This window comes from Dasypus novemcinctus, chromosome 1 (genome assembly GCF_030445035.2).
Source record: "Dasypus novemcinctus isolate mDasNov1 chromosome 1, mDasNov1.1.hap2, whole genome shotgun sequence".
Lineage (NCBI taxonomy): Eukaryota > Metazoa > Chordata > Mammalia > Cingulata > Dasypodidae > Dasypus > Dasypus novemcinctus.
This window is the reverse complement of record NC_080673.1, coordinates 68,952,966-68,979,166: the sequence shown is the minus strand read 5'-3', so window position 1 is coordinate 68,979,166 and position 26,201 is coordinate 68,952,966.

Sequence of the window (26,201 nt, the reverse complement as noted above, 5' to 3'; positions counted from 1 at the left end):
ACAATAGCCAAAATTTGGAAACAACCCAGGTGTCCATCAACCGAGAAATGGATAAACAAATTGTTGAGTATACACAGGATGGAATATTATGCAGTGGTAAGAATAAAGTAGTGAAACATATGACAACATGGATGAAAATGGAAGACATTATGCCAAGTGAAGCAAGTCAAACACAAAAGGACAAATACTGTTGTGACTGTGCTACTATGAACTAAATATATGTGAAATATAAATAAATTAGGTGAAATTTGAAAATGGGTAGAACTGTATATATAAGACATTTTTCCTTGAAGCTGAACAAATGTAAATTAATACTACACAATGCTAATATCAGGCAAAAAAAACACATTATACTAAGTGAAGGAGACCAGATACAGAGTACTACATATTGCATGATTCCATTTATATAAAATGTAACTATAAATCAATTCATAAAGATGGAAGGAGATTAGTTGTATGTAGGTCTGAGGAAGGCATACTAAGGGGTTTGGAGTCTTTCTTTTGGAGTAATAAAGTTGTTCTAAAATGTTTAAGATGATGAATGTTCAACATTGTGATTATGCTAAAAGCCATTTAGAGTGGACTTACTGGTATTCTATAATAGATATATTTTGACTCTAGGAATGGAAGAAATTGTATCATTGATGTGGAGACAGTGGCCACAGGAGTTGCTGAGGGCAAGGAGAGGGAAGAAGAGGTGTGATACGGGGGCATTTTCAGGACTTGGAGTTGTCCTGAATGATATTGCAGGGACAGAGGCAGGGCATCATACATCCTGCCATAACCCACTGAATGGACTGGAAGGGAGTGTAAACTACAATGTAGACTATAATCTATGCTGTAGATTATGTGTACCAGTGCTCCAAAATGTATTCATCAAGTTCAATGAATGTGCCACGCTGACGAAAGAACTTGGTGTTGTGGGAGGTGTGGGGGTAGGGTTGGGGGTGGGGGTATATGCGATCCTCTTATATTTTTTAAGGTAATATTTTGTATGATCTATGTATCCTTAAAAATGCATAAAAATCTATTTTAAAAAAATAATAGCCATTGATTATACACTTTGGATAGAATAGCCAGAAACAGTAGCTATGCACAGCAGAGGAAGCCTAGATCGAGAGATGAGGGATTTTCTTGTTTGTTTGTCTGGATTTTTTGTTTAGTATTATTATTATTGAAATAATGAAATGCTCTATTTATGTTTCAAATGATGAGCACAGCTCTGTGATTATTGGAAATACCAATGACTGCACACTTAGGATGAATTGTATGCTTTATTTATCAGCACTAATAAAATTGCTTAAAAAAAAAAAAAAGTTATGTACCTTCCCGAAGTTAAAAGCAGCAAGTCTTCTGTCCAGAGTTCTTTCCACAGCAACATGACAATTCTCCATTTCCTGTTTTCTATTTTATTTAATTGCAATGCTTTTCATTAAAATTAAAATTGTGATCCATTCAAAAAATATTTGATGATTCCTCCCATTTGCCAGTCATGTGCTACATATTACAAACTATACAACAGATATAAACCTATGCCACTGGGCAACAAATGTGAATTAAGTCAAGCAATTAAAACTTAAAGTAATCAAACCATGAAAACAAAGTTCATTTTAGCCACAGGTAAGTACCACATGTATGTGCTTCCTGTGGAGACAGCATTTTGAAAGGCTACCAGTGGGGGGTCCCTGACCCCAGCAGACTGACACCAATGGTTTTACACAATCACAATGTCAGGTTTTGGGGTCTGCAAGCTTATTCCCCCATCCCTTTCTTCCAACTGTGAAATATAAATACCAGAAAGAACCAGCCCTCCTTTAACCTACTTTTGACTATCAAATTAAAATCTTAGCTGGAATTATTTAATTAGCCACTGAGAGCAAGAATGATTCTCAGGGGAATCAGAAAGGAAGGAAAGGACATTCATAATAAGGAAAGTAATTTTGCTCAAAGCCCTTCTAACTGCACAAGTGCTTTCTACTCTAAACTTCCTTTTTGCTAGTAGCGTGACTTATTTGAAGGCTTTCTCAAAATAGTCTTTCTGCATTTAAAAAGCAACATCTCCCACTTGGCTCTCTAATCCCCAATCACCAGTTGCAGTCTTATTGCTTTGATTCTATTTCTTTTATTCCTCTGAAAGAATTTGCTTGAACTCCCAACACCCTCCTCTCTTATGTTTAGGTTTCTTAGTAATCAGTTGGGGGCAAAATTTAATGGTTTACAGCTTTGTGGCTTTCTTTACAGACTATTTTAAGATAAAGAAGGAGATTTTCATGTCATAGAATTGAGCTGTTGCAGAAATGGAACAGGGGAAAGAATGTAACACCTTTCATTTCACCCTTGCAGCTTGAGCTCCCTGCATTTGGGGCAGTGGGTGAATGTGAAGTTCAGGCAGGCTGGAGAGGGTGGGCTGTAAGGATGAAAATGAGCATGAGGATTGATGGACAATCAGTAATTACTAATTTCTCCTCCTCCCTCAGCCATTTTCTGCATTCTGCAAAGACATACTTAGCTTAGAAAATTATTTTCTAGAAACAATGGTTGTTCTTTCAAAATATGAAAAGTCGAACGAAAAGAGAAAAATTATCTTCTTAAACTTTACTTTCAAAAAGGGTGGAGGACTAGGTGTGGGAGTTATAAGAAGTTAAGTAAAAACTATACAAGGTTAGAAAGAACAACCTCCTCAAAACTGCCCTCACTTCTGGTAAATGCAAATTTGGGGGTTCCCAAAACCACCCTCAGTTTTGGTAATTCACTGGAAGGACTCATGGCTATAATTCACACAGTTAAAGCTTATTACAGTGATGGTGTTACCGGATTTTGTCTAGGTTCTTAACTAAACTGCAAGAAATTAATTTCAAGAGCAAGCCACATTGATTAGGCCAGTAATTTATTAAGGTAGGGAAGGAAGAGAAATGGGAGAAAATAACAGATCATGGGTCCTAGGTAGAGAGGAAAGGGCTGAAGAATGGTAAAGGGGCTGATTTACAGAGTACAATTCCCCATTACAGATTATAAATGTCCAGATTTATTTGCGTATTGATTCAGGTGGGGGCAAAGAAGGCCAGAATGGGGCAGGAACAGACACTGGGACTGGCACTGGGACAGGGCAAAGGCAAGAGAGAGTAAAAGGCCTTTGCACTTGCTTTTTAAACCATTAGTTATTCCACCCTTTTGCTAATGGCAGGGGAGGAGTTCCAGCTGTTTACTGTCTTGATTGATTACCCCACCCATCAATCCCCTGGGAGGACCCAATGATAATGTTCCTCAGGGGCTTCTCCTGGCTCCCAGAGGAAATTTCGTTCCAAAAGGGATTTCTCATGAGGGTTTTCCAGCAGCCATCTTGGGGGTATTGATGTCCATGTGGGCTTTCTGCCAGCTTCCAGATCCTTCTATTGACTCCCTATTTAGCCTGCTTCAATAAGTTACAGAATAAAATAAGCCAAAGGAATGGATACGGAGGGCAGAGTCCAGGAGGGTTCCAAAAGCAGACCTTGGGTGACCCTTTTCTCATGGAGTCATGAATGGCATTCCCTCCTCCCAACTGTCACAGATACAGCCTTCCAAGGAAGGCCACCCAAGATGTTAGGTCCAGAGTTTTACAAGGACTGGGTCATAGACTGCCTATGGTGCTGACCTTTTGTCTCCAGCCCCTCTTGGAGGTCAAACCAATACCTTTAGTCTCCAGATTTAGCCCAAACCCTCCTTCATAAATATACTGTTAGATTGTATAGTGGCTAAAATCCCAGGAAAACAAAGGAAGTCCTATCAAGCGGGATATTTCATAGATCTAGAGATCACCTCCCAGTAGCCAAGGGCAAAGGCCAGACTTCTCTATGGGTGAGGGTAATTCTTCACTCACTAATTAGCAGAAAAGAGAGGAGATAGAGCAAGGTGAGTGAAATATAGTGGAGATTGTTAAGCATGAACAAACATCTTTATTAGAGCAGCTCTTGGCAAATTGTAATCCAGAGACTTTTGATCTGATGATTGATGTTCTGTTTAAAAATAAAATTCCCTGGGCAAAATTATCTTCCTTACTATAAATGTCCTTTTCTTCCTTTCTGATGCCTTCAAAATAAAATTTCTCTTTTACAACATGAGCCTGAGTTTCAATCTTGCATTCAGTAGCTGGTCAAATAATCCCAGCTAAGATTTTAAACTGATAGTTAAGAGCAATTGAGTTGGAGAAATGCTGGAATTAAACAAACTTAAGCCATACCTGTATTGCCAGAATTTCCAGAGTAGAAGGAATGCATTGAAGTGTTTCCTAAACTCCCTTTTCCACAGAACCCTTTTCCTGAGCACTTTATATCTCCTCATAGAAGATGAACACTTCTGGGGAAACATTGTACTAAAGTGAAAACTTCTCAAACATTTTGGTCTCAGGATTCTTTTACAATATAAAAAATTACTGAGGACCCTAAAGCGCTTCTGTTTGATATTTCCTGTATTGAAAATAAAATTAATAATAGAATTTAGAGTTCTATTAATAAGTACAATAATAAACTCATCACATGTTAACATAAATACTTTTATTTCTAAAATGACTATTTTCCAAAACAAAAATATGTTATGAGAAGAATAGCATTTTCTTAGATTTTTATAAATCTCTCTAATGTCTGGATTAATAGAAGACATTATGACATCTGCTTCTCCATTCCATTTATTGTGATGTTAAAAGACATGTAGCCCTACATGGTTCCTCTATCCCATTTATCTGAACCTATAATTAACACTATACCCATTAAATATATGTCCCAGCTGTTCATATCCTGAATCTCAGCAGAGTTGCAACCAACACCTACTCTCCTGTTCATCAATTTAACTATGACAACTAATAAAAAGATGGTGATGGGCAATGCCCAACATAAGAAAGAAAGAGTATCTTCAACTGCAAGCAAGGTAGTTTCTTCTATCTGCCACATGGGATCTAAGCACTCTCTCAGTCAGAAGCAGAATGAGCATCACCACCCTAAAATCCTCAAGATAGAGGAATGAACAAACATAAGGGTGGACTGCAACTGTGGACTAGACTTACTATTATTCTAGCAATAGAAGAACCTGTAACACTATATAAAGATGATGGTCACCAGAGGTTCTGAGGGAAGGGAAATGGAAGAATAGGTGTAATATGGGGCATTTGTGAGGCATTGAAATTGTTCTGCATGATATTACAATGAGGATACCAGCCCTTATATATTTTATCAAAACCTATAAGATTGTGCTATTCAAAGGGTTAAACAGGGAAGCAGATTTGGCCCAATGGATAGGGCATCCGTCTACCACATGGGAGGTCCGCGGTTCAAACCCCAGACCTCCTTGACCCATGTGGAGCTGGCCCATGCACAGTGCTGTTGCGTGCAAGGAGTGCCTTGCCACCCAGGGGTGACCCTGCATAGGGGAGCCACACGTGCAAGGAGTGTGCCCCATAAGGAGAGCCACCCAGCGCAAAACAAATTTCAGCCTGCCCAGAAATGGCGCCACACAGACAGAGAGCTGATGCAACAAGACAGAAAGAAACACAGATTCCTGTGCTGCTGACAACAACAGAAGTGGACAAAAGAAGAACATGCAGCAAATGGACACAGAGAACACACAACTGTGGTGGGGGTGGGGGAAGGGGAGAGAAATAAATAAAATAAATCTTCAAAAAACAAAAAAAACCAAAGGGTTAAACATAGTATACACTATAAACCATGTTTAGTAGCAGTGCTTCAATATTTGTTCTTTAATTGTGTGATAGTTATCAACTTGACCAGGTAATTGGGCCCAGTTGTTGTGTCAAGCAAGCACTGGGCTAACTGTAATACAAGGCATTTATAAATTTTAGTCACCATTGACTTGACTGCAGTGATAAATCATAGATAGCTGATTACAATTACATCGATCAGGGAGATTGCCATCAGTAATGAGTGACACTTTATCCAATCAGTTGAATGCCTTAAAAGGGGAAGTGATTCCAGCATTGAATGAGAATTTTCTAGCTCATATTTGGACAGCCAGCATCTCCCAGAACTCATCAAGAACCTTCACTGGACTTTCATCAGAGCCCCTGGTTGCAGCCTGCCTGTGGAACCTGGACCTGTGCATTCCTACAGTCACATGAGAGACTCTTATAAAATTGCTTATCAACAGATATCTCTTGTTGATTCTGTTTCCATAGAGAACCCTGACTAATACAGCTTGGTACCGGGAGTGGTTCTTGAGGAACAGAGTTTTAATCATGGGTTTTCTGAGGTGGTTCTGGGAGTTTTGCAATTGGCTCTCTACTCTAATTGGACTCAAAGTTACTGACAGTGCCCTTTCCAATAACGAAGAGGCTGCTAAAAGTCCATGGCATGAGTTGGCAATCAAGATACGCAAAGTATCATCACTGGATTCCCCTACTTCCATGCTTAAGAAGCAAGGATATGAGTGAGAGTGTTTCAACACCATAACACAGTTCTGTGGAATCAAATGGTATAATGTTAGCTGGCTCCTCCTGGATACTCTGGGTACAGTTAAAAAAGAAAGAGCTGAGTTGAAGGCTTCCAATTTGAAACTTAAACACTGCATGAATTATGCAAAAGTTTCTATATGTGCTCTGAAAGAAAATGTTTTCTCCTGTAGCCACAGTCTCAAAATATCTGACAACTGAACTCAGATCCTCATTGTATGAGAGTAGCAGAGTTACAAAGGAAATTGAAATCTCAGCCCTGCAGGATTTCTGTAGTTAAAGTGAAGGCATTGATTGGAAAAGACTGGAATCCAGAGAATTGGAATTGAGACATATGGGATGATGACAATATTGGTGAAGATATTGGAACCCTGAATTCTGCTGAGACTTTACCAGATAAGCCTGCCATGGCCTGCTGTGTCCAGACCACACCTTGTCAACCTTATATTATCCAGCCTCCATCCTGCCCCAGGGAGTCTGAAACAACTTCTAGCCCTGAGGTGGGTACTAGCCAAACTGAAACCTGCCCTGCCCAGCCTCCAGCCTGCCCCAGGGAGTCTGGACCTCCTCCCAGCCCTGAGGCACATACCAGCCAACTCCAGCATGCACTGCCAAGCCTCCAGTCTGCCTTGAGGAAACTGCCTTCCAACCCCTGCCTGAAGAGATTAATCCTATCTAACCAGAAGAAAATACAAGGGAATGCCCTGAGGTCAGTAGCTTGTAAGACATTTCTAATTCTTCTCCTTATCCACCCCCACCACTCTCTTGTCTTAGAGACCTATTACTAGACTAAAATCACAACCAGTCCCCAAAGGTGGAATACAAATTGTGACCCATGAAGAACTGAGGTATACTGAGAAAGAACTGCATGAGTTTTCCAACTTATATAGACAGAAATCAAGGGAATATGTATGGAAATGGATACTAAGGGTATGGGATAATGGTGGAAGGAATATAAAGTTGGATGAAGCTGAATTTATTGATATGGGACCACAAAGCAGAAATTCTGGCTTCAACACTCTAGCTAGAGGGGTTAGAAAGGGCTCTAACAGTTTGTTTGGGTGACTGACTGAAACATGGACCAAAAGATGGCCTAGCATGTCAGAGGTAGAGATGCCTGATTTGCCCTGGTATACAGTAGAAGAGGGAATTCAAAGACTTACAGAGATTGGAATGCTAGAATTGATTATTCATTTGAGAGGTGCCACCCATCTCAGAAAGGTGCAGAGGACACACCTTTAACCAGGACTGTGAGGAGTAAATTTGTAAGGCTAACTCCATCTTCCCTGAAGAGCTCTGGGGTTGCTCTTCTCTGTAGTACAGATATTACTGTATAGAGGGCTGTGATAGAATTAGAATCCTTAAACATTACGAGAATGATCAGATGTTGGTCTGGTAAAAGTCAAGTATCAGAAGTTAATCGCCAAAGTCAAGGTAGTCGTGCCTACACCAATGAAAGGCAGATTCAAAAAGCACTCAGAATAGTCTGAGTCACATAGAGTTATATCATTGGCTAATACATCATAGAAGTGAAATAGGCAGTCTACTAAATTTCTCCTGTATCTTTATAAACAGAAGAGTTCTAGGTCTAGCGAACAACACTTAACTCAAATTATAGATGCAGAAAACCACTGCCCGTTAAACAATTCTGAGACTTGAGACAGTTTACAGACCCAGAGGCTCTTGAATGAGGAGAAGTTCAGGTCTCCTTGGGGAAGGATCCTGTTAAACTGCCCAAAAAATATACTGTTAATCTTCCTCCCACCTTTCCCCAAGGAAGTCTATGACCTTTTACCAGAGTAACTGTGCATTGGGAAAAAGGAAATGATCAGACATTTTAGGGAGCATTCGACACTGGATCAGAAGTGACATTAATTCCAGGACCAAAACATCACTATGGTCCACTATTGTAGAAGTCAAGAGAGGTTTAATTATTTGTGTATATAAAGGTCAGGACTCAGCAATGATTTTGAGGAGGCAAAAATTATTTATTTACAGCTGGCTGAACTCAGTAGCGTTCTGTTTCAAACCCGAGCCTCGAACAAGATTTTCAAGTTCCTTTTATATAGGATGAGGAGTCAAATGGTGCTTTTATGAAAGAAAATGACTTTCTTTGTTAGTTAAGTGTTTGCCTGAGTACCACATAGGTTTTGAATTAACATATTGCCCACATTTCAGGTGAACTTGAACTAGCATCTTGCCCACATTCCATCTGGATGCAACTTTGAATACACATCCAGTCTTACATCCTTTCTGAACATTCAAAGCCCATAGGGTCTATATCACTTAACTGGATTCCTAGAGACTAGGCACACTTGGATACAGAATTAGATCATTTTGAATTTATGCACAGGCTATATTGTATTTCCCATTTGAGGCCAAGTCCAAATCCCCTTAAGCTTCGGCATCACCATTATCAGTGTTTCCCTGGGCTGACTGGTATGTATATAGAGTTTGAATTGCTAAATTGCCTCCTGGGACTAGAGTTGTTGCCATGGTTACCAAGGGCAGGACTGCAGCCTCTTACTCACAAGTCAGGACACATAACAGCTTAGGTTATCTATGAAGAGGCGAACAGCCTCCCACCCACAATCCACATCACCACCAGTAAGAGTAGAGGTTTATGGAGGTCAAGTGATTAATGCGGTTTTAGCTTTGGTCCATCTCAGTTGGTCAGGTAGGGCCCCAGACACATTCTGAGGTAATTTCTCTAGTTACAGGATGCATAATTGGAATAGACATACTCAGTAACTGGCAGAATCCCCACATTGGATTCCTGACTTGTGGAATGAGTTATTATGGTTGGAAAGGCCAAGTGAAAGCCACTAGAACTGCCCCTACCTAGCAAAATAGTAAACCAAAAGCAATACCAGATTCCTGGAGGGATTGCAGAAATTAGTGCCACTGTCAAGACTTTGAAGAATGCAGGGGTGGTGATTCCCACCAGATTCCCATTCAACTCTCCTATTTTGCCTATACAGAAAGAGGTGGGCCTTGGAGGATGACAGTAGATTATCATAAACTTAACCAGGTGGTGAATTCAATTGCAGCTGCTATCCCAGATATGGTATGATTGCTTGAGCAAACCAATACATCCCCTTGTACCTGGTATGCAGCTGTTGATTTGGCAAATGGTTTTTTCTCAATTGCTATTAGTAAGGGCCACCAGGAACAGTTTGCTTTCTGTTGACAAGGCCAGCAGTATACCTTCACTGTCCTGCCTCAGGAATATATCAACTCTCCAGCCCTATGTCATATTGTCCACAGAGATCTTGACTGTCTTTCCCTTCCACAGGATATCACACTGGTCCATTATATTGATGCTATCATGTTGATAGGACCTAGTGAGCAAGAAGTAGCAAAGATTCTAGACTTATTAGTAAAGCATTTGTTTAAGAGCTTGGGAGATAACTCCAACAAAAATACAAGGTCTTTCCACCTCAGTGAAATTTCTAGGTGTCCAGTGGTGTGGGGTATGTCAAGATATCCCTTCTAAAGTGAAGGATAAGCTGTTGCATCTGGCCCCTCCTATGAACAAAAAAGAGGCACAATGCTTACTTGGTCTCTTTGGATTTTGAAGACAACACATTCCTCATTTGGGTGTGCTACTCCAGCCCATTTACCAGGAGACCAGAAAAACTGCTAGTTTTGATTGGGGACTGAAATGAGAAGAGGCTCTGCATCAGGTCCAGGTTGCTATGCAAGCTGTCCTACCACTAGAACCATATGACCCAGCAGATCCAATGGTGCTGGAAGTTTCAGAGGCAAATAGAGATGCTGTCAGGAGCATTGACAGGCCCTTATAGGACAATCACAATGCAGACCCTAAGATTTCTGAGAAAAGCCCTGCATCCTGTGTGGATAACTACTCCCCTTTTGAGTAACAGCTTTTGGTCTGTTTCTGTGCATTAGTGGAGCCTGAACACTTAACCATGGGCCATCAAGTTACCATGAGACTTGAGCTACCTAACATGAGCTGGATATTGTCTGACCCACCAAACCATAAAGTTGGGCATGCACAGCAGCACTCCATAAGAAAGTGGAAGTGGTATATATGAGATAGGTCATGAGCAGGTCCTGAAGGCACAAGTAAGTTACATGAGGAAGTAGCCCAAATTCCCATGGTTGCCACCCTTGCCATGTTACCTTCTCTTTCCCAGCCCACAGCTTTAACTTCTTGGGGAGTCCTGAATAATCAGTTGACCGAGGAAAAGAAAACTTGGGCCTCATTTACAGATGTTTCTGCATGATATGCAGGTACCACCTGGCCAGCTACAGCACTGCAGCCCATTTCTGAGACATCCCTGAAAGACAGTGGTGAAGGCAAATCCTCCCAGTAGGTAGAACTTCTAGCTGTGCACCTCATTGTTCACTTGCTTGGAAGAAGAAATGGCCAGAGGTGTGTTTGTACACTGATTCATAGGCTGTTGCCAATGGTTTGGCTGGATGGTCCAGGAAGTGAAAGGAACATGATTGGAAAATTGATGATAAAGAGGTCTGGGGAAGAGGTATGTTCCCCAGGTAGACCTTTTTGAGTGGGCAAAAAACATGAAAATATTTGTGTCCCATGTGAATGCTCACCAGTGGATGACTTCAGCAGAGGAAGATTTTAATAATCAAGTGGGTAAGATGACCTGCTCTATGGCTAATGCTCACCCTCTTTCCCCAGCCACTCCTGTCTTGCCAATGGGCTCAAAAAAAAGTGGCCATGGAAGTAGGAAGGGAGGTTATGCATGGACTCAGCAACACTGATTTCCCCTTACCAAGGCTGACTTGGCTACAGCCACAGCTGTGTGCCCAATCTGCCAACAGCAAAGACCCACACTCAGCCCCTGATATGGCACCATTCCTCCTGGAGGTGACCAGCCTGCTACCTCGTGGCAGGTTAACTACACTGGGCCCCTTCCACCATGGAAGAGGCAGCAATTAATTTTAACTGGAATAGACACTCTCTGGATATGGGTTTGTATTTCCTGCATACAATGCCTCTTCCAAATCTACCATCCATGTACTTACCAAATGTCTTATCTATTGCCATGGCATTCCACACAGCATTGCTTCAGATCAAGGAACCCATTTCACAGCAAATGATGTGCAGGAATGGGCATATGCCCATGGAATTCACTGGTCTTACCATGTTCCCCATCACCCTGAAGCAGCTGGATTGATATAATGGTGGAATGGCCTTTTGAAAACTCAATTATGGTGTCAACTAGGTGGCAATACCTTTCAGGGCTGGGGCAATGTTCTCCAGGAGGCTCTGTATGCTCTAAATCAGCATCCACTATGTGGTGCTGTTTCTCCCATAACCAGGATCCATGGGTCAAGGAATCAAGGGGTGGAAATGGGAGTGGTACCACTATTACCCTAGTGACCCACTAGGAAAATTTGCTTCCTGTCCCTGCACCTCAAACTCTGCTGGTCTACAGATTTTCATCCCAAAGGGAGGAGTGCTGTCACCAGGGAATACAACAATGATTCCATTGAACTGGAAGTTAAAACTGCCACCTGGTCACTTTGGGCTCCTCTTACCTCTGAATCAACAGTCAAAGAATGGAATTACTGTACTGACTGAGGTGATTGATCCTGACTATCAAGGGAAATAGGACTCCATCAACATAATGGGGGTAAAGAAGAGTGCCTGGAATACAGGAGATCCTCTAGGCATCTCCTAGTACTGTCATGTTCTATGATCCACGTCAACGGAAAATTGCAACAACCCAATCCAAGCAGGACTAACAATGGCCAAGACCCTTCAGGAATGAAAGTTTGGGTCACCACAACAGGCAAAGAACCAGGGCCAGCTAAATTGCTTGCTGAGGGTAATGGAAACTTGGAATGGGTAGTAGAAGAAGGTAGTGATAAATATGAACTTTGACCACATGACCAATTTCAGAAACAAGGACATTAATGGTCATGAATCTTTCTTCCTTATTTCATGATGATGATGATTGTATATATATACAAATTTCTTTGTCTTCTTCCCCAAACTTTTCCCTTATAATATAGCAAGTTGTATCCATTTCCTGTCATAATATTTGAGGATGTCAAGTTTGAGAGTGAATATTCCTCAAGAACTTGCACTCTATTCTGTATGGAATTAATGCTTTTCTGGTTGTATGCAAGACAGTTGAATATTGTTAGGCAGAAAAATGTAAATATGCATGTCTGTTATTGTTTTTACTTAGAGACTAAGTATGGTTTAAGGTAATGTGTATGGTTGCCGAGTTGACAAGGGGTGGACTGTTTTGGTTAGGCTTTTGTGTCACCTCAGCCAGGTAATTGTGCCCAGTTGTTGCATCAAGCAAGCCCTGGGCTAACTGTAATACAAGGGTATTTATGGATTTGAGTCACCATTGACTTGACTGCAGTGGTAAATCGTAGATAGCAGATTACAATTACATCAATCAGGGAGATTGCCATCAGCAATGAGTGAGGCTTTATCCAATCAGTTGAATGCCTTAAAAGGGAAAGTGATTCCAGCATTGAGTAAGAATTTCCCAGCTGGTCTTTGGACAGCCAACGTCTCCCAGAACTCAAGAAACTTCACTGGTCTTTCATTGGAGTCCCTGGTTGCAGCCTGCCTGCAGAACATGCACTTGTGCATTCTTACAAAATTGCATACTATTGACAGGTTTCTCTTGTTGATTCTGTTTCCCTAGAGAATCCTGACCAATACAAACTATAACAAATGTACCTCACTAATGAAGGATGTTGTTAATGGGGGAAAGTGTGGAAAAGGGAAGAGGTGAGGTTTATGGGAATAACATAAATTTTCAGTGTAACATGTATGTAATCTAAAGCTCCTTTAAAAATAAAGAAAAATTATTTTTATAAAAAGTCATGTAAGCCTCTGGAAAACACCACTTTTTGCTTGTGAGAGAATAAGAGTGAGAAAGACAAATATCTTTTAACATCTTTATGAAAGTAGTTTAGACCTTGAATAACCACTGAAAGAGTATGAGAGTTCCCCAGGGACCCTGAACCATACTTTGAAAACTACTGGACTAGAGCATGTGAGAAGAAAACAGGGCGGAAGGAGAGGAGAACCATTAATGAGAGTCTACAACGTGCCAAGCAACATGCTAGGAATTTTCATCAACATTAATTCACTTCACCTAGAAACTACTTAATAAGATAGTCATTATTCCCTTCATCTAAAAAGGTGAAAAAAGAGACTCAGGAATTGACCTTACAACCAAGTCAACCAGCTTACAAGAGTCAAAACTAGTTTGAAGCTTGCATTAGTTTGTCAAAGGGGTGTTGATGCAAAAATTCCAGAAATCTGTTTGTTTTAATAAAGGGTATTTATTTGGGGTAAAAACTTACAGTTACAAGGTCCTAAAGAGTTCAACACAAGGTTGCTTTCTCATCAAAGTCAGTTGCAACACATTGAAGCAAGATGGTGGCTGATCTCTGCAAGGACTCAACCTTCCCCTCTGGGCTTCCTTTCTCTCAGCTGCAGGATGGCATAAGGCTTATCTCTTAGAGCTTCCTCTCTCTCCTGGCTCATTTCTTTCTGGGCCTTCTATATCAGTCTTAGTTCTCTTCCCAAGGTCAGCTTCAAACTATCAGGTGAATGACTCATTCTCCCCAGGGTCCCAGGATCAAAAATGACAGAGCTCTCTCTCTTCCCATGTGTCTTCTTAAGGGAGTGTCTGTTTATATCAGCCCACCAAAGGGATGAGGACTCAACCTGAGTTATGCCTTACTGATGTAGCGAAATCAAAAGCCCAAAATTGATTTTATCAAGTAAACTTAATCAGAGGCCCCTCCCTGAATTTATACAAAGGGTATCACAGCCAGAGAAATAAATTAGTTTACAAACATAATCTTTCTCTTTATAGGATTCACAAAAATCTCAAACTGTCACAAAGCTCATATATGAATACCAAGATATCTCAAAAGGAAAGAGTTTTCAATGTTTTGTCACTATATTAGTGTTCTATTGCTGCATATTATATTCCCACAAACTTAGCAACTTGAATCAATACCTATTTATTATCTCATGTCATTTAAGTCAAAAGTTCAGATGCTGCTCACCTGGGTTCTTGAGGTTTTCACACTCAAGCCATTAACTGTCCTGAGTTCTTGTCTGGAGGCTCTGGGTTATTGACCAAGTTCAGCAACTTGTGGTTGTAGTACTGAAGTTCTCTGATGAACACATTTCTCTTTCCTCAGTGCCCAGTCATGTACCTGGGCTCCCTGGAGCCAGGCAGATAAAAACACTGTTTTACCGCAGCTGAACTTTTATATCCTTGTGACTTTTGGGTTCAAATAGTCAATTGGCATGGCTAGCTGCCCATCAATTCTCCCCCTAGGCATCATGGTTCTGTGTGACCAATTTTCAGCAAAGAGAGGAAATAATTTAATTTTTCCAGAGATACAATGCCATTTCTCTTTTTTCATCCCCTTTCAAAATTCGTTCTGTGTTTTCTCCTTTCCTCCTCATAAAGGCAAATCCAGACACAATTATATTACCCTTCTCAGTTAGTAAAAAATATAGAGATTATCATTCTAGAACTTGCAAGAAAACTGCTTCACTAAGAACATAATATATGATTTTTGCACTAAAGACTTCAGAGTTCTACAAGTTCTAATAAAGACATTGTTAAACATTAAATGAAATTAATACCCCCTTTGTAGAAATTTTTAAGAGCATTACAAAACTCTGAAAGAGCTGCAAATCAATTCCCTTCCCTTCTTTCCCTGCTGGGTTGTAAAATTATATGAATGGAATATGCCAAAAGGTACAGAATGTTTTATAAGCAAATATTTGCTTTTTGTTTTATTTTCCTTATGCAAATTTTTACTTATAAACTTAAAAAAAAACATTCAGAGAAGAATAGTAATTTTTACTACATGTAGGCATTCATTTGGTACATCTGGAATAACATCTTAATAGCCACAGGAAGTAGAATCAGCACAAGGATTCATGAATTTGATTGTAGAAATGATAGAGCGTGCGACGAACACGGACAAGAGAAAAAACAGGGCATGGAAGGAGGGGAGGAGGAGAAGAGGAAAAGGAAAAAGAGATGAAAGGAGCCAGGAAGAAGTGATACAAACAGACAAACAAGGGAAACGGACTTTGGCCCAGTGGTTAGGGCGTCCGTCTACCACATGGAGGTCCGCGGTTCAAGCCCCGGGCCTCCTTGACCCGTGTGGAGCTGGTCCATGCGCAGTGCTGATGCTCCAAGGAGTGCTGTGCTACACAGGGGTGTCCCCCGCATAGGGGAGCCCCACACGCAAGGAGTGCACCCATAAGGAGAGCCGCCAAGCGCGAAGGAGAGAGCAGCCTGCCGAGGAATGGCGCCGCCGACACTTCCGGTGCCGCTGACGACAACAGAGGCGGACAAAGAGACGCAGCAAAAAGACACAGAAAACAGACAACTGGGGGAGGGGAGGGGAATTAAATAAATAAAAATAAATCTTTAAAAGAAAAACAAACAAAACACTAGTGTGACATTAGAAAAGAAGGGCAAAAGATAAATGGAATTGCTATGCCTTGTATGATCAACTATTAACATTTGTTGGATAAGGAGGTTTTAGAATCTTCTCTTTTGTTTTTAGAGAAACACCCAAGGAGTAAATACAGTTGTAAATCTACCAGGTCAGAGATGTAAGAAATCTGGATATTAATTCAAAAGATCATTGGACTAGAAGGAGGACTGTGGGAAGATGGTGGAGTAAGAAGTTCCAGGTATTGGTCCCTCCACCAAAACAACCATTGAACTGCCAGGAGCTGCCTGAATCAGGTGTTTTAGAACTCTGAGGTCTAGTATAACACTTGCAGCATCCAGGGAAGAACTGGATAAAGGAACAGATAAATTTCCATAAATACCAGTGAATGTCACCTTCCATGTAGCAGCTACAATCCCCCTCAACCTCATGGCAGACAATTTTAAGAACTGCAGCTCACATACCTGGTATGGCATTCTGATGCCAGGGTGCATAATAAAGACACTGTGCTCCAAAACCCGGGGAGAGTGGCAGTGTGATCTGATTACCGAACACTGCTTTTGATCACTGAGGGGCTGATAGGAGTATGGCCTTTGATTCAAACTCCACAGGCAAAAGTGGCATGTGATTCTTAAGGAAATAGTGCCTTTTATCTTCTCCTACCCATTTGGAAATAAAACTAGTTTGAAAAAGACACAATAGTCTAATCTCACACCTAGAGGAACTAGAAAAATAAGAGCAAACTAAATCCAAAGTTAACAGAAGGAAGGAAATAGCAAAGATTAGATCTAAGATAAAGAAAACAGAAATTAGAAAAATAATGAGAATCAACGAAAAGAAAGTTGGTTCTTTAAAAAGACCAATAAGGCAGCAGACTTGGCCCAGTGGTTAGGGTGTCCATCTACCACATGGGGGGGAAGGGGAGAGAAATAACTAAATAAATAAATCTTTAAAAATAAATAAATAAAATTAAAAGGCCAGCAAAATCAACAAAACTTTAGCCAGATTGACAAAGAAAAAGAGAATAAGGACACAGAAAACTAAAATCAGGAATGAAAGTGGAGACAACTACTGACCTTATAGAAATGAAAAGGATTACATGATGATACTCTGAAAAACTGTGTGTCAATAAGCTAGATAACATAGACGAAATGGACAAATTCCTAGAAATATGCAAATTACCTACACTGATCCCAGAAGAAACAGAAAATCTCAACAAACCTATAATAAGTTAAAAAATTGAATCAATAACCAGTAACCTCCCTCCCCAAAAATGCCTAGGACCAGATGGCCTCACTGTTGAATTTTAACAAAAAAAAAAAATTTTTTTTTTGAGATACCAGGGCTAGGGACTGAACCCAGGACCTCATATGAGGGAAGCCAGTGCTCAACCACTGAACCACACTGGCTCCCATTTACCAAAAATTTAAAGAAGAAATACCAATCATTCTTACACTCTTCCAAAAAATAGAAGAGAAGGAAGCACTTCCTAACTCATTCTATGAGGCCAGTATTACCCTGGTACAAAAGCAAGATAAAGATACCACAAGAAGAGAAAATTACAGACCTATATCCATTATGAATATAGATGTAAATATCTTCAACAAAATACTGGCAAGCATATAACAATATATTGAAAAGATTATTCAGCATGATCAAGTAGGACTTATTCCATGTATGCAAGGGTGGCTCAAATAGAAAAATGAATCAATTTAATACACTACATTCATAGATTGAAAGAATGAAAATCAGATGATCATCACATTTGATGACTACAAGTGTTTCATCCAACATCCTTTCTTGTGAAAAAAAAAAATCACTCAGATACCAGGAAGAGAAGGGAACTTTCTCAACATCATGAAGGAAATTTAAGAGGGAAAGTCATAGGCAAAGATGACGGACTGAAAGCTTTTCCTCTAAGATCAGTAACAAAACAAGCATATGCACTGTCGCTGCTGTTGTTCAACATTGTGTTATAAGATCTAGCCAGAGAAGTTATGCTACAGAAAGAAATAAAGGCCATCCACATTGGAAAGTGCGGTAACTTGAGGCTTTTGTGGGCTTCAGAAAATTGTGTTCTTAAATTAATCCATTCGTGTGGGTGTGAACCCACTGTAAGTGGGACCTTTTGATTAGACTCAGTTAAGGGCAATTTGATTAGATTATTTCAGTAAGGCATAAGCCAGAGTGGGTCTTAAACCTCTTACTGGAATCCTTTATAAAGGAACAAAGGGAAAACCCAGGAGCTCAGAGAACTCAGAGAAGCTGAAGCTGAAACCAACAGACCCTGGGAGAGAGAAAGCCATAAAAGGAGGTACTAGAAGCTGAAAGCAACTGATCCTGGAGGAGTGAGAGACTGGCAGACACTACCATTGTGCCCTGCCATGTGACAGGAGTTCAGGATCATCAGCAGTCGTATCTTCAGCAAAAAAACTTCATCTTATGCCTTGATTTGGATGTTTTTCTCAGCCTCAGAACTGTAAATTTATAAGTTAATAAATCCCCATTGTAAAAGCCAACCCATTTCTGGTATATTGCCTTGGCAGCCTTTAGCAAAGTACAACAGAAAGGAAGAATTGAAACTACCTTTATTCATAGATAAGATGATCCTGTATATTAAAAATCCCAAAGAATCCTCAAGAAAGTTATGATTACTAATAAATGAATTCAGCAAGGTTGTAAGATCCAAGATCAATTTAGCAAAAATGATGTTGTGTTTCTATACATCAGTAATGAACAATCTGAAAAGGAAATTAAGAAAGTTGTAGGATCTCTTTATCATAGATATTAGGCCATTGTCAGATGTGTGATTTATAAATATTTACTCCCATCAAGTAGGATGCTTTTTTTTAAAGATTTATTTTTTATTTATTTCTCTTCCCTTCTCCCCCAACCCCCCCGCCCCCTGCCCCCCGCATTGTCTGCTCTCTGTGTCCATTTGCTGCATGCATATTCTTCTTCGTCCGCTTCTGTTGTCATCAGTGGCGCGGGAATCTGTGTTTCTTTTTGTTGTGTCATCTTGTGTGTTAGCTCTGTGTGTGGGGGGCGCCATTCTTGGGCAGGCTGCACTTCCTTTCACACTGGGCAGCTCTCTTTATGGGGCACATTCCTTGCGCGTGGGGCTCCCCTACTCAGGGACACCCCTGCGTTGCAAGGCACTCCTTGTACACATCAACACTGCGCGTGGGCCAGCTCCACATGGATCAAGGATGCCCGGGGTTTGAACCGTGAACCTCCCATGTGGTAGACGGATGCCCTAACCACTGGGCCAAGTCTGCTAAGTAGGATGCTTTTCACCCTCTTCACAAAGTCCTTTCAGGTGCAGAAGTGTTTAATTTTGAGGAGACTCCATTTATCTATTTTTTGTTTTGTAGGTCGTGCTTTGGGCATAAGGTATAAGAGAACCCCACCTACTACAAGGTCTTATAGATGTTTCCCTAAATTATCTTGGAGGAGTTTTATGGTCCTGAATTTGATGTTTAGGTCTTTGATGCATTTTGATCCTCTTTCTTGTTTTGATTATGGATATCCTGTTCTCCCATCTCCATTTTTTTTAAAAGATTGTTCAGACCCAGAAAAGTGGACTTGGTAGGATGATCAAAAATCAGTTGACCATAGAGGTGAGGGTCTATTTCTGAAAACTCAATTCAATTCCATTGATCAATGTGTTTATGTTTATTCCAATAACATACTGTTTTGACCCCTGTAGCTTTAAATACACTTTTAAGTTCAGGGAGCATGAGTCCTCTGACTTCACTTTTCTTTTTCAGGAGGTTTTTTGGCTATTTGTGACCCCTTCCCCTTCCAAATAAATTTGGTAATTGACTTTTCAATTTCAGTAAAGTAGACTGTTGGAATTTTGACTGGTTTTGTGTTTAATCTATATCACTTTGGGTAGACTTCACAATATTTAGTTATCCAATCCATGAGCACAGAATTTTCTTCCATTTATGTAGGCATTCTTTGATATGTTTTAGCAGTGTTTTGTAGTTTTCTGAATACAGATCCATTACATTCTGGCTAAATTGATTCCTAGATATTTGAGTCTTTTTGTTGCAATTGTAAATGAGATTTTTTTTCTTGATTTCCACCTCAGCTTACACATTATTAGTGTATAGAAGAGCTACTGATTTTTTCATGTTGATCTTTATCCTGCCACTGCTGAACTTGTTTATTAGTTCAATTAGCTTTGTTGTAGGTATTTCAGGATTTTCTAAACAAAGGCTCATATCATCTGCAAATAGTGAGAATTTTACCTCCTTTTTGAATTTAGATGTGTTTTATTTCTTTTTCTAGCCTAATTGCTCTAGCTAGAGCTTCTATCACAATGTTGAATAACAGTGGTGGTAGTGGGCATCCTTATCCTCTTCCTGATCTTAGAGCACAAACTTTCAACCTTGCCCTATTGTGTACGATGTTTCAAACATGCCAATTATTATGTTGGGCTAAACTTTCCTTCTTTGAAAGATTTTTATCAAGAAAGGATGTTGGATTTTGTCAAATACCTTTTCTTAATCAATTGAGAAGTTCATGTGTTTTTTTCCCCTTCAATTTGTTAATGTGATGTATTAAGTTAAATCATTTTCTTATGTTGAACCTCCCTTGCATACTAGAAATAAACCCATTTGATTGTGATATATAATTGTTTTTATATGCTGTTGGATTTGATTTGCAAGTATTTCATTAAGAATTTTTGCATCTATGTTCATTAAAGAGATTAGTCTGTAATTTTCTTTTCTTGTGGTACATTAATCTGGTTTTGGCATTAAGGTGAGGTTGGCTTCATAAAGTGTGTTTGGTAGTTTTCTCTTCTTTAAAATTTTTTTGGAAGAGTTTAAACAGGACTGGAATTAATTCTCCTCAAACTATTTGGTAGAATGCATGTGTGAAGCCATCTGGCCTGGACTTTTCTTTGTTGGGAGATTTTAGATGACTCTTTACTTCAAACTCTTTACTTGTGATTGTTTTTTTTTTGAGGTCTTAGGTTTTTTCTAGAGTCAATGTAGGTTGTTTCTGCATTTCTAGAAATATGTCCATTTTATTTAGGCTTTCTAATTTGTTGGCATACAGTTTTCCATATCTTTGTACTTTTCTTTTTATTTCTGTGGCACCGGGAGTAATGTTCCCTCCCCTCTTTCTGATTTTATTTGCATCTTCCTTCTTTTTTTCTTTGTTAGTCTAGCTAAGGGTTTGTTGGTTTTAATGATCTTTTTCAAGAACCAATTTTTGGTTTTGTTGATTGTCTCTAGTGTTTTTTGGTTTTTGTTGTTGTTGTTCTCAGTTTCATATATTTCTGCTCTAAACTTTATTATTTCTTTCTTTCTGCTTGCTTTGGGTTAGGTTAGCTGTCCTTTTCCGGGTTTCTCCAGTTGTTCAGTTAGTCCTTTGATTTTAGTTCTTTCTTCTTTTTTAATATAGGCATTTAGGGCTATAAATTTCCCTTCCAGCACTGCCTTTGCTTTATCCCATAAGTTTTGATATGTTGTGTTCTCGTTTTCATTCTTCTCAAGATATCTACTAATTTCTAAGTTTCTTCTTTGGCTCTCTGATTGTTTAAAAGTGTATTTTCAGTCTCCATATATTTGCAAATTTTCCCCTTTTCCTCCTATTATTAATTTCCATCTTCATTGCATTATGATCAGAGAAGGTGCTTTGTATAATTATCTTCCTGAATTTGTTGAGAGTTGTGTTGTGGCCTAACACATGGTATTCCTGGAGAAAGATCCATGAGCAGTTGAGAAGAATGTATAACCTGCTATATATGGGGTGCAATGTTCTGTATATGTCTGGTAGGTCTAGCTCATTTATCATATTGTTCAAGTTCTCTGATTCCTTGTTGATTTTTAGTCTAATTGTTCTAAATGACATGTTGAAGACTCCAACTATTATTGTAGAGATGTCTATTCCTCTGTTCAGTTTTGCCAGAGTTTGCCTTATGGATTTTGGAGCACCATGGTTAGGTGCATAGATATTTATGACTTACTCCTTCCTGATGGATTGTCCCTTTTAATAATATATAATGGTCTTCTGTATCTATCATCATTTTTGACACTTAAACTCTGTTTTGTCTGACACCTGTATAGTTACTCTGCTCTCTTTCGGTTACTATTTGCATGGAATATATTTTTCCAACCTTTCATTTTCAGTCTATTTGCATCATTAAATCAAAGGTGAGTCTCCTGAAGACAGATTATAAATGGCTTATGTTTTCTTATTCATTCTGCCAGCCTATGTCTTTTGAAAGTTTTTTTTGGAGTTTAATCCACTAACATTGAATCTTATTATTCTAAAGGCATTACCTACTCACTCATTTTATCCTTTGACTTTCATATATCACACCTTATTTTTGTCCATCTTTTTATCTTTTTGGTTACCCTTTCTAATAGTTTTCATTTATACACTCTCTTCCAAGCCTCTCTCTCTTCTCTTCTCTTTTCTGGATGCAGAACTTCCTTTAGTGTCTCCTAAAGAGCTGGATTCTTGTTTACAAACTCTCTTAGTTTCTGTTTATCTGTAAATATCTTAAGCTCATGATCATGTTATCATTCAACTCCTGGAGTCCCTGCTTAATTTTTTCCAATTATTTTCTCTCTCTGTTCTTCTTTCTCTTCAATTTCTATTGTTCTTTCCTCTATATCACTGATTCTTTTTTCCATATTTTCAACTTTGCTGCTGTGTGCCTCTATTATATCTTTTTTAATTTTTTTAAAGAAGCCTTAGACTAAATAAATGTTACATAAAAAAATATAGGAATTCCCATATGCACCACCCTCTTCCCCTCCCACACTTTCCCATATTAATATCATCCTTTATTAGTGTGGTAATTTGTTACAAATGATGAACACATATTGAAGCATTGCTACTAAGTGTGGCCCATAGTTTACATTATAGTTTACACTCTGTCCCACACAATTTTGTAGGTTATGACAAAATATTTAAGGCCTTTTTCTGTCATTGCAATGTCATTCATGATAATTCCAATGTCTGGAAAATGGCCCCATATTACAACTATTCTTCCTTTTCCCTCCCTTCAAAACCTCAAGTGGTCAATGCCTTTATATCAATGATAAAAGTTCTTCCATTGCTGGAGTAATAATTTTATAACAGAAAAATAATAAGTCTACTTTTGTCCATTGTTCATTCCCTTATCTTGAGGAATTTGTGATGGTGATGCCCACTCTTTTTCTAATTGAGAGGAGCTTAGATCCCATGGGGCAGATGGATGAAACTCTCTTGCTTGCAATTGCAGACACCCTCTGTTCCTTGAGAAGCACATTGTCCATTATCATCACCTCCTTGCTAGTAGTCCTGGGTGAGTCCAATGAACTGGAGAATAGGTGTTGCAACTCTGCTGAGATTCAGGGTTCAGATGGCACATGAACGGACCAAATATTTAAGTCTCTGGGACATATATTTATCAAGTATAGTGTTAATTATAGAATCAAACAAAAGGGGTAGAAAAGCCATGTGTTAGGAAACTATAAGTGAGTCTAACTCTGCTACATTGGAGAGCATAAATTCCACAGTAAGGCCCACTGACAGGGTGCCAAATTACTGAGCTTGTATTTTTACTCTCACTTATTGTGTCTTTCAATCCTACAAGCCCAGTTTTTTTTTATATCCAAGATTTCAAATTTTTCTTTGTCCTCACTCGTCTTAATGTCTTTTATTTCTTAAGCCATGTTTCCCTCAACTCCATGATTTGATTTAGAAGATTTGTATGAACCTCACTGATTAGCTGTTTCAAGTCCTATGTCTTGTCTGTAGCTTTGATTTGTTCCTTTGCCTAAGTCATAGCTTCCTTTTTCTTAATATGGTTTGTAATTTTTTGCTGATGTTTAGGCATCTGATTCTGATGCTGAGTTTATTCTGATGTTCAGTTTCTCTCTCTTGTCTACGAACTTACTGTTGATTTGCTGTTTGCTACACTGTTCTTTGACTGTTGGTTCAACTTGTTATGATACATAAGGTTGCCCTGTTTCCCTGTTCAAACCAGGGCTAAGGAACCAGTAAAGGAGTACAGGCCATTTTCCAAGGGCCTGAGAGAGGGAGGCAGTAAAGATACCTGCTTGCCTCTTTTGTTTATTATTTTTCATTTTGGGGCACTTTCCTGGTCTGACAAAAAAGTGGTGCTCATTGGCAAGACCTCTCAGCTCAGACCCCAGGTGCTGTGAGAATGCATTCAGCTTTCTCCTCTGGCAGGTGGGTGGTACAGAAGCAATGTCCTCAAGGTTGGCCATGCTTCACAAACAAACATTCTCAGAGGCTGTTCTCCACTCTTACCCAGCCACAAAACCCCTCCCTCTACCTTTTCAACAAACAGCCAGGGGCAGTAAGGTGGGTGTTTGAGAAGGCAAATTATCTTTAGCAATTATCTTGAGCAGGCTTTCAGGCCAAACACTGTCATGCTGTACCAGACCTGGACATATGCAGATCAAGTTTGCTGGCCAAATCTGAATTTGCTAGACTTGTCCCTCCATCTCCCCTTTCTTGGGGAAGAGGGCTCCTGCAACACCCTCAGTCTGCAGCCACTTCAGTCCACAACTGCTGCTGTCCCACAGATGGCTATTTGCTCCATAGGTGGGGGAAGGGCCCTACTGCAGCCTTTACAGCTCTACTCATGATTTTTCAGCCAGCTGAGATTCTTTTCCCTTGCCCTGTCTCATCGGGGTGATATCTCACCTTCCCCTGGTGTCCTAAGTCCCAGAGAATCCCTCCAGATAGTCTCTACTTGTCCTCTAGCTATTTTTTCCTAACATGCCTTCTTGATAAAAACATTTATGACACTAGGAATAGAAGGAATCTTCCTCAACATGATAAGGGGCATGTATAAAAAACCCACAACTGACTTCCTACTTAATGGTTAAAGACTGAAATCTTCCCCTCTAAGATTAGGAGAAGACAAGGATGTACACTGTCACCACTATTATTCAACATTGTACTAGAAGGTCTTGCCAGAGCAGGTAGGCAAGAAAAAGAAATGAAAGGCATCCATTTGGAAAGGAAGAAGTAAACTTTTCCTATCTGTAGATGGCATGATCCTATAAACAGAAAATTATGAAAATCCACAACAAAGCTCCTAGGGCTAATATGAATTCAGCAAAGTGGTAGGATACAAGATCAATACCCAAAAATCAGTAGTATTCCTGTCCAAAAGCAATGAGCAATTAATTAGAAGAGGAAATGAAGAAAATAATTCCTTTCACAATAGCAACTAAAATAACCAATTATCTAGAAGTAAATCTAACCAAGGATGTAAAGGATTTCTACACTGGAAACTACAAAACATTGCTAAAGAACTCAAAACAGAACACCTAAATAAATGTAAGGACATCCCATGTTTGTGGACTGGAAGACAAAATATCATTAAAATGTCAACCCTACCCACAGTAATTTATAGACTCAATGCAATCCCAATCAAAATTCCAACAACCTTCTTTGCAAAAATGGAAAAACCAATCATCAAATTACACGGAAGCATAAGGGTCCCTAAATAGCTAAAGCCATCTTGGGAAAGAAGTATGAAGTTGTAGAATGCACGCTTCCCAATCTTAAAACTTATTATAAATCCACCGTAATCAAAGCTGCATGGTACAGGCACAAAGACATACATATAGACCAATGGAATCAAATTGAGAGCTCAGAAGTCAATCCTTACATCTTAGTCTACTGAGTTTTGACAAGGTGACATAAACCTCTCAATTGGGAAAGTATAGTCTCTTCAACAAATGGTGCTGAGAAAACATGATGTCCATTTGCTAAAAAAAAAAAAGGAGGAGTCCCCCTAACTCCTGTCTTACAAAAATCAACTCAAATGGATCAAAAGCCTAAATATAAGCAGAAGTATCAAATTCACAGAAGAAAATATAGGGAAGCATCTTCAGGTCATTTATTAGGCAATGGTTTCTTAGACTTTACACCTTAAGATAAACAATAACAAGAAAAAAATAGATATATGGGGCCACGTCAAAATTAAAATTGTTTGCCCCTCAAAGGACTTTCTCATGAAAGTAAAATGACAACCTACACAATAGGAGAAAATATTTAGAAATGCACACCTGATAAAGGTTTAATATCCAGAATATTTAAAGAAATTCTGCAACTTAACAAAAAGACAAACAACCCAGTTTAAAAATGGGCAAAAGACTTGAATAAACATCTCCAAAGTAGATGCATAAATGGCCTGAAGGCAAATTAAAAGATACTAAACATCATTAGTCATCAGAGAAATACAGATTAAAACTACAATTTGATAACATTTCACATCCATTAGAATGTCTGCCAATAAAAAACAGAAAATGAC